Genomic DNA, 9,641 nt, shown 5'->3' on the forward strand with positions numbered 1-9,641 from the left:
CAATATCCTAGGTCATCAGGGACATGACAATTAAAACAAAGAGATACTATGAGAAGCCTAGGATAATGGCTCTAATTGGGCACACTGATAATACCAAATGCTAGTGACAATGTGGAGCAATAGTAATCCTCATTCATTGCTGGTGGAAATGAAAAATGATACAGCCACTTTGGAAGTCATTTTGGCAGTTTCTTATAAAACTAAACATACTGTTAACATACAGTCTGGTCAGTAACCATGCTCCTTCATAATCATTCGAAGGAGTTAAAATTATATTCATACAAAAATCTGCACATGGACATGCTTCTAATGGTTTTATTCATCATGGCCCAAAATTAAAAGCAACAAAGATGTCCTTTAGTAGGTGAATGGATACCTAGACTGTGGTAGAAAAAATGGAATGTGACTCAGTGCTAAGAAAAAATGACCTATCAAGCCACGAAAAGACATGCAGGAACCTTAAATGCCAATCCAAAAAGTCTCTTGACTATATTATTCCAACTGTATCATATCCTGAGAAAGGCACAACTATGACAACATTAAAAAAATCAGTTTTGGGTTTGGAGAAAGAAATAAATAGAGAGGCAAAGACAATTTTAGAGCAATAAAACTATTCTCTATGATGCAATAATAGTGGATACATGTCATTACGTATTTGTCCAAAGTAAGAATAAACACCACCAAAGAGTGAACCCTAGGAATAAATGTAGAGTTTGGGGATTATGACATGTCAGTACAGGTTCATTAATTGTTAACAAAAATATCACTCTGGTGGGTGATAATGATAATGGGGGAAGCTATGCACATGTGGGCCGGGGACTAAATGGGAAATCTTTGTACCTTCTGCTCAGTTTGTGGTGAACCTAGAAGTGTTCTAAAAAACAGTCTATTTAACCAAAAATCCAAGTACTAGGTACAACAACAAGTATTGACTACATTTCTGAAAAAAAGGAGTGGAATAGGTTTCAAACCACTCTCAACTCTTTAAAAAACAAACAAACAAACAAAATGAAAATCTGTAGTTTAATATCAGATAAAAGTAATGTGGGGGTGCCTCACCTGGGTGGCTCAGTTGGTCAAGCGTCCAACTCTTGATTTTGCCGCAGGTCATGATCTCACAGCTCCTGAGTTCGAGCCCCACATTGGGCTCTACAATGACAGTGTGGAGCCTAGTTGGGATTCTCTGTCTCCCTCTCTATCTCTCCCTCTCACTCTCTGCCCCTACCCTGCTCATATGTGCTCTCTCTCTCTCAAAATAAATAAATAAATTTGAAAAAAGAAATAAAGGTAATGTAAACACAGTAGTGCAGAGGGCCAAGTGATGAAAGTAGCCATTTACTAGGAAACTTTTAATTTCTTAACTCTTATAACCATAATAAGAAGTGTCATGTTACTAAAATATAAAGTATATTTGTCAAACCTCAAAAATGAAGTGAGCTGTGATCTTGGTTTATATGATCTCGCTATTATTATTAATCTTTATTTTCTACTTGAGAATGATGGTGACATTTTAACATAGATATAGATTCGTGACTTAAAAAAAGTTTTAACTTTGTTCTACCACATTATAGTGTGAAAAGTTAGTTACAGTACTTTAGATTTTCTTTCAAATTTTATGTATTTACCACATTCTATTATATTCTTATACGTAAAAATAAGTATAGATTACAATTTACAGATACATTCTTTAACAAAAGCACTTCAATTCTTTTTTTTTTTTTTTTAACATTTATTTATTTTTGAGACAGAGAGAGACAGAGCATGAACGGGGGAGGGTCAGAGAGAGGGAGACACAGAATCGGAAACAGGCTCCAGGCTCCGAGCTCTCAGCACAGAGCCCGATGCGGGGCTGGAACTCACAGACCGCGAGATCGTGACCTGAGCCGAAGTCGGCCGCTCAACCGACTGAGCCACCCAGGCGCCCCACTTCAATTCTTTTTAATATAAATTATACTTAACTATCAGTGTTCTGTTAAATATTTATCTTTACCTCCAATACATCCAGCCCAACTCACATACAATTGGAGTTCAACTTGTGTTACTAACTCAATACACCAAACCACATCACATGAGGTTTATACAGTTCTAGATTAACCACAGTTTGGAGAACAAGAGAGACAGTAATAGCCATGGAGACCTTAGAGAAATCATTCATATTGGCATCAGGATAGATACAGAAGTAACTACTGACCTCAAATCTCCAGAGCAGTCCAAATACTTGTCCTGACTGGCCAAACATTTGCACATGCTTTTTCTTTTTTTAAACAGTTCTCAGAAATTATAATGGATTTGGAGAGAAGTCTGCACATGAATGTATTTGTTAGTTTAAAAGGAGAGTTCCACTTTTTTCACTGGATTATTTGATATGTTGTTTGTTGTGGGAGGACTCTTGTGTCTTAAATTACAAAAACATCCTTGAAGTTGGGATTCAGAAACTTGAATTATAAATAAGCACACACTTGGGATCACCAAGTTAACCTATGATCTGATTACTGCTGCTAGTAATGTTTATTGTACAACCACATCTAGAGTTTGGTTCTTCGCATAAATGAACTTTTTAAAGGGTTTGTTTATGTAATGGGGCACCTGGGTGGCTCAGGTGGTTAAGCGTCTGCCTTCAGCCTTGAGGCTGAAGGAAGTATCAGAAACACACTGACTTTCTCTGAAGCAATTTCCTTGTACACAGAGTCTGAGCAGGGACAGCTCCAGGCATTTCCCTGTAAAGGCACCTGCCAATGAGGATGGATTTGACTGGAAGAACCTAGGCAAGAAAGGGGAACCTGTCACGCAGTCTCTGAGGGCAGGCCTGGGCTTAGCTCTTAGCACACAGGGTGTGCTTAGGCCACACATGATGCTTGCCTTACTGTAAAGCTATTTGCCACAGTCCTGTTAAATAGTGTGGTCCTTTTGCAGTCTGGTGTGCATACCATATGATCAAGACAGCTTTTCCACCTTATTTGGTCTCCTACGAGCAAGTAGGAAACATAGTGAATTTACCCTAAAATGTCCAATCTGTATTTATGTACCTTGTCAGTGTTTTGTTGCTGGTTTTCTAAAACAATCTGATCAATAAATCTTATCCAAATCTAAACAAAACAAAAAAAGAAAGAAAGAAAGAAAGAAAGAAAGAAAGAAAGAAAGAAAGAAAGAAAGAAAGAAAGAAAGAAAGAAAGAAAAGCCAGCCTGGAGATTCTCTGCCCCAACGCTGCTTGTTGCTGGATCCTACAAACCATGACATGATGTCCTGAGCTGAAATTAATAATCAGACACTTAACCAACTAAGCCACCCAGGCACCCCAAGGAAAAAATTAACTTTAATATCTCGCATTAGTAACTGAACAAAGAAAGCTACATTATGTCCGTTAGTTTCATTATTAGCTCTTAATTTTTACAGAAATATGAACATATTTTTTATAATATAGCAGTAATACTTAAACTATTATAGAAAAACTCAATCTTCAACTCAAAGTGGGGTCAGGAATTTTATATTACCTTGGAAATTTTCTCAGTTTTATAATAATACTTAGTCTTTAATTCCTTTGCTCAGGTACCTTCTGAAGTTTATACCCACAAGAGAGGTAGAGGTGCTTGACAAGCCCCACACTCCTAGACACAACCCAGTGATATGTGGTCAACTTGGTTGAAGTCTCATTAGTGAGTAGTTAGAACTCTGCCTTTCCAAATATACAGGAAAAAAACATTCTTCAGGAGAATAGAAAAAGTGAATTATTTAAATTATCAAGACTAATTAATGTCAAGTTTAATGTTCTAAATATTTAAAATACAAATCATATGGCAAAAGTGTAGTCACCCAAGTGGAGAAATGGAATTTGATACTGTATAAGCTTCTGACCAAAAAAAAAAAAAAAAAAAAAAAATGTAATTCTAACCATATGGAAGTATGGACACCTGTTAGGGAAATAAAAACAAGCTACAATGGCTAAGAATCCAGATAGATGTGTTGCATTTTTCATTTTGAATAGAAAACTCGTCCTAGTTTGATGACAAAGGAAAGTGAATAATGTAAATCCCAGAATAAGCCAGGTATCTAAAAGCACCATAGGGAATATAACAGAAGGACACACAAAACTGAAAGAAACAGGTCTTCTTAAATTACTTCTGGTAGCCACAGTACCAGAATCCAACAGATTGTGGTGTCCTCTTCATCATAACCAACACAGTGATTGATTTGGGGCTGTTCCGGCACCTATATTTGGGGATCTAGACAAACAAATGGAATTATATCTTTTACATATTTTTCTTATAAATAGTGCTCTCCCAAGATTACTTTTCATGCTAATGAAGATATATGTATATATAATATATATCTAACACATCATGTAGAAGTCTATGCTTTGTATTAATCTATACAATGTTGAGTTGGATACCCTATTCCAGATCTTAAAAGATAGTACACGTGGTAAGTATGAGAATTATTGATTTCCTAATTACAGTTTGCCAGACATAGATTGCTTTTCAATTTTAATAAATTATGGATTTTAAGATTAGACCCAGTATTAATTTGTCTGAGTCCCCAGTGCCTCAGTATAATGTAAAGTCTCAAATGAGAGTGTTGGATGCAAAGGCCTGTCTTTGGGACCGGGTACAACAGGAAGGTTATGTTTTGGTGTCTATTCTGCTTACATGGAGACCAAAATTCCAAAATCTTCTCCTGAAGAGTAGCTAGCTGCTTTCAGTTCTTCCAAGGTCAATACAGTTTGGCCATGAAGGAAGTCACTGAGTGGAAAGTACAACGATGGTCAGCATAGAGAAAGGCTGATATTTTAACCAGTTGAGAGTTCTACTGTATAAACTTATCGGCCATGACTGAGATATTAAAGTGTCTAGAAAGACCAATTTGCCAGTAGTGACTGCAGAAAATTGGTGACTAGAAAGAGAAGGCACATATATCTCTGAGCATGGCTCACTTCTGCAGGCAAAAACATGCAATTTAGGGCCCCTATCTGGCTCTCTTTCCAAGACTATGAAAATCTCTCATGGGTAACATCAGTTTAACATTTTTTTCCTACATCAAACTATTCTGCATTTGAACATACACACGTTTTCCAAGATTAAAAACATCCAATGAAAAGGGAGATTGTTGGAAAGATTATCAAGATTGCCTTGACCTATGGGGCACCTTCACAGAATTTTTATGTCCAGACTTCCTATGATTTAAGATACCTTTCACAGGTAAAGATCTTGCAAATGGGGTTTCTATTTCTCCACAGAACAGCCTCTGTAAATTTCCTGGCAACTCCAGCAAGTTAATCTCTGCTGTTGCTGTTTTGTGGTAGGCCTCTCAAGTACTAGATAGGTAATCTAGGATGATTCATTCTCCAGCTCTTACACATTCTGTTTGTGATGAATGTTCAAGAAATTCATTGATGTTCTGCCCCGATAATAAAGTTTTTGGACTGGTTTTGCAAATCTTTTACTTTAACCAAAGCAACACTGTAATACTTAAGTGCCAGACAGCATCACAGTCAAATTACATTGTCTAGAGCTGGAAAACAGTTTTTGCCGGTAAGATATAGGCTGACATAAATGAGGTGAAAGACAAATGAAGATATGCATGTATTCTGTTTGAGGTATATATTAACAGTTTTGATGTAGTATTTTCTTTGCACAGCTTTAAAAATAGACTTTTTTTATAATCTTAATCTAAGTTAAGGTTTGAAGGACCCAAGGCAGACAAAAACAAAACATTTGAGTAATTGAGTAATATTCAGACAAACCCAAGCAATGCATAAAGTAGAGAAATCCAGTCACATCTATGAAGAAGTGGAATAAATCTTTAAGGCTTTCCTTATAAATATTCATTTACACAGACTACACCAAGTACTATGTATGTTCGTGTGTCTGCATATCTATCAAATGCCAAAAGTCCACTAGCTAATCTCCATAAAACTAAAACTAGCTAATCTCCACAGACTATAAACCATTAGGTAATTCCTCTCTCAAGTCTAAGTTTTGCTCATAATTTTTAGGCAGCCATTTCTTTTTTTTTTAATTTTTTTTTTTTGACGTTTATTTATTTTTGGGACAGAGAGAGACAGAGCATGAACGGGGGAGAGGCAGAGAGAGAGGGAGACACAGAATTGGAAGCAGGCTCCAGGCTCTGAGCCATCAGCCCAGAGCCCGACACGGGGCTCGAACTCACAGACCGCGAGACCATGACCTGAGCTGAAGTCGGACGCTTAACCGACTGAGCCACCCAGGTGCCCAAGGCAGCCATTTCTATTAGCTCCTAATAGTGTATGTGTTTGTGGTGCTGGCAATGTAGGGAGTTTTATTTTTGTTGCCTATCTTGTTTTCAAGGTTTATTAAACATGTATTAAGTGGCAGCTATGTGAGGACTAAAAAACCAAAGTAACAAAAACAGACACAGACCCTCCCATTAATGAGCTGTAAATAAGAAGGGGGTCTAGAACAAATAGCATCATTCCAATAGGGCAAAGTAGAGAGTAGAGAACCATTGAAGAGACATAGTATCAAACTTCCTAAGAAAGTGAGATTTATTACACGTAGGGAATTAGTTAACCAAAAGAGAGACTCTACAAGAGGGATGACCATGCTTAATTTTGGGTTTAAAGCATTAGGAGAGTTTCCATTCCATCCTCATTTACATGGAGTTTTATACTTTTTATGCTACTAAATCTTGGGATTTAAACAGTGAAGTATAGGATCTGCTGCATATTGGGAACAAAACTTTCTCCTTTTTGCTGATAAACTTTGTACTGCTGTCAATACAGCATTTGATATGAAGTCTATATTTACTTTATTCACCAAAGGGACATTTTTTTTCTTTCATATGAAAGGTAATTGCTACAAAGGATTATATATTGCTTGCTAATGGAAAGCTGAAAGGAAGCGGTTTAATTTTGGAGTCTGAAAATTAACCTCAGTGGATGGTCTTAAAGAGAGGTTTGTTTTTTAAACTATCCTTTCACAGTAGTTCATTACTGTAAAATATTTCAACTAGATAAAACTTCTTTTAAATGATTAAAGCATATAGAGATGGGCCAGTTTGAATTATAAACAAATTTCTTAATTCAGGGGGTAAAAGGGCCTAAAGAATGGGTATACAATTCAACAAAGTTCATTTTAAGAAGCCATATGGGTAAATAAAAAAAGCAAGAAAGTATTTTCAGATAAAAGGAATATTCCACTCCCCAATACATCTCACTTTTTAATTTACCTACTAAGGTCTTATTTGGATCAATGGTCGACCCTCTCCATGAAGCTCTTAAGTATATGTTTGCACAGGTTTTCATAAATGAGTAAATTATATGTATATCTTCAATTTGGTATCATCAATCTTACTTCATTATATTAACTAACATTCCTGATGCATTTTTGCTTATACTCCCATATCATCATCACACCTCAGACACAAAGAAGTTCCTTGATTTAACGTAGTTTTATATGCATGTATATCTTTTTATACAAAGATTAAAAATATGTATGTATATATAGATGCATATGAAGAGTTTCATATAATAATTAGTTCATTATCATAATTATGCTCAAACACATGTTTTTGTTCTCAAGTACCTCCATTTAGAAAAATAATGGTTTTCTTATGCAATCCATCACAACCCTATATGAAGTGATACAGTTTTCACAGCAAGATTAGATAGTGTTTTAATCTCAAAGGTTATAGTAATGCATCATACCAACAGAAAAATAGATCAAATCTCCTTTGATCTAATTTTCATTCCAGCACACTCACATGGAATTTTCAAAAGCTTATGTCTCAATTTCCCATTTAAGGGTAGCCTATTTCCATAACCCCAGAACGTTCTTTCCAGCTCTTTTTCAGTTAATCCTCACAACCTTTGCTCCATAAACCATTACTGTTTTCTTACAACATACATTAGTTCCACTTCTTCTAGAGCTTCGTAAATATAAATCACATATTATATAATTTTTGTTTCTAGTTTTTGTCAACAAAATGCTTTTAATATCCTTCATGCTGTTGTATCAGTTTATTCTTTTTTATTGCTAAGAAGTGATAAATTACATAATAAAATTAGTTGATCATTCTCCTGTTACTAGATATTTGGGTTGTTTCCTAATTTTGAATATTACTAATAAAGCTGTTATGAACTTCTTTGTGAATTTTCCCCATTTCTCAGGTAAGTAATAAGATTATAATTGGTGAGTCACAGGTACGTTTATATTTAAAAAAAATTTTACAGAGCATTTTATAGTTTTAACTTCCATTTTCTTGACGACTAATAATTCTGAGAACTTTTCATGTGTTTATTGATCATTTGTAGGTTTTTGAAGTGTGTTTACATCTTTTGCCCTTTGTGGGGGTTTGTTGAGCTTTTTTATTAAGGATTTGTAAGAGTTCTTTATATACCCTGATATAATTATTACAATGTTAGATATATGTACCATGGTTGTTTTCTTCCATTTGTAGTTTGCATTTGCATTTTCCTCAATGGTGTTTTTTATGAACATAAAAAATTTAAAAGGTAATCATTTTTTTCTTTTAAGCATCCTCTAAGGTATCTTTCCTACCTTGAAGGTTGTAAAGTTATGCTATCTGTTTCTTTTAGAAACTTTAGAGCTGTATTCTTCACATTTGTATCTATGATTCATCTCAAAGTATATGGTGTGAGGTAGGGCTTAAGGTTCATTTATTTCTTTAGGGATATCCAGGTGTGAAAATGAAATGTAATTTTCCTTAATCTTTAAATTACATTGGCACCTTTGTTGAAAATCAACTTACTGATTACATGTCAGTTTGTTTCTGCATCTCCTGCTTTGTTAGCTTGGTCTTATTGTTCCTTCTTAAAGCAATTTCACACTCTGTTGAGTTTTGTAGCTTTATAATAGGTCTTAAAATTAGATACTCTATCTTCCTAATAATAAAGGAACATGCCCCAAGTTTATTAGTACCAAGTCCACTGTCACTACATTGTAGACCTAATCTGTCTCAGATCATTTTTGGTGGTTAATTTTGGAAAGCTGACTATATGAAATGATTTTAAAATTTAAGGATGGTAAAATAGCTCCAATAAAATATGGATTGATCCATAGTTAAGCAGGTTGATTACATTCATGTATGGGTGAATTATAGGCAAATGTTGGAGTAATCATAATGGAATGGAACCAAAATGATTCTATTTCATCAGCTTTTCATAGCAAAAGTAACTGTTGTCAAATAAATAAAAAGGTTTCTTAGTCTTGTTTCTCAAATCTCCTATTCAAGGTGATTCCCTCATTCTGTGTTCTAAAATGGTTCTCTTCCCTGGTTCCTACTTTTACACACATGCTCATGCACATACACACACCTCATCCCTCCAAAGCCTGGTATCTTTAGGTTTCCCTTTTTACAAGTCTATCTTTAACTTCCCACTCCAACATCTTTTTTCCTGTTCTTTCTATGCAAATACATTTAGATCATGCATGCCTACAAAGAAAACAAAAGTAAAAAACCCCACTAATCTCTCTTAACATTAATAAACATGTCCTTAATTTACTGCTTATCTCTTCCCTCTCCACAGTGTCCCTTGTAGTATCAATTCATATTCATTCATACTGCCTCCATATTCACCTGTCCTCATCTTATTTTCAAACAAAGGGCCATGTTCTAGATAGGTTCTTCTTTGTGTAGCCTTTCCTCT

The sequence above is a fragment of the Panthera tigris genome, chromosome A1 (genome assembly GCF_018350195.1).
Source record: "Panthera tigris isolate Pti1 chromosome A1, P.tigris_Pti1_mat1.1, whole genome shotgun sequence".
Taxonomy (NCBI): Eukaryota; Metazoa; Chordata; class Mammalia; order Carnivora; family Felidae; genus Panthera; species Panthera tigris.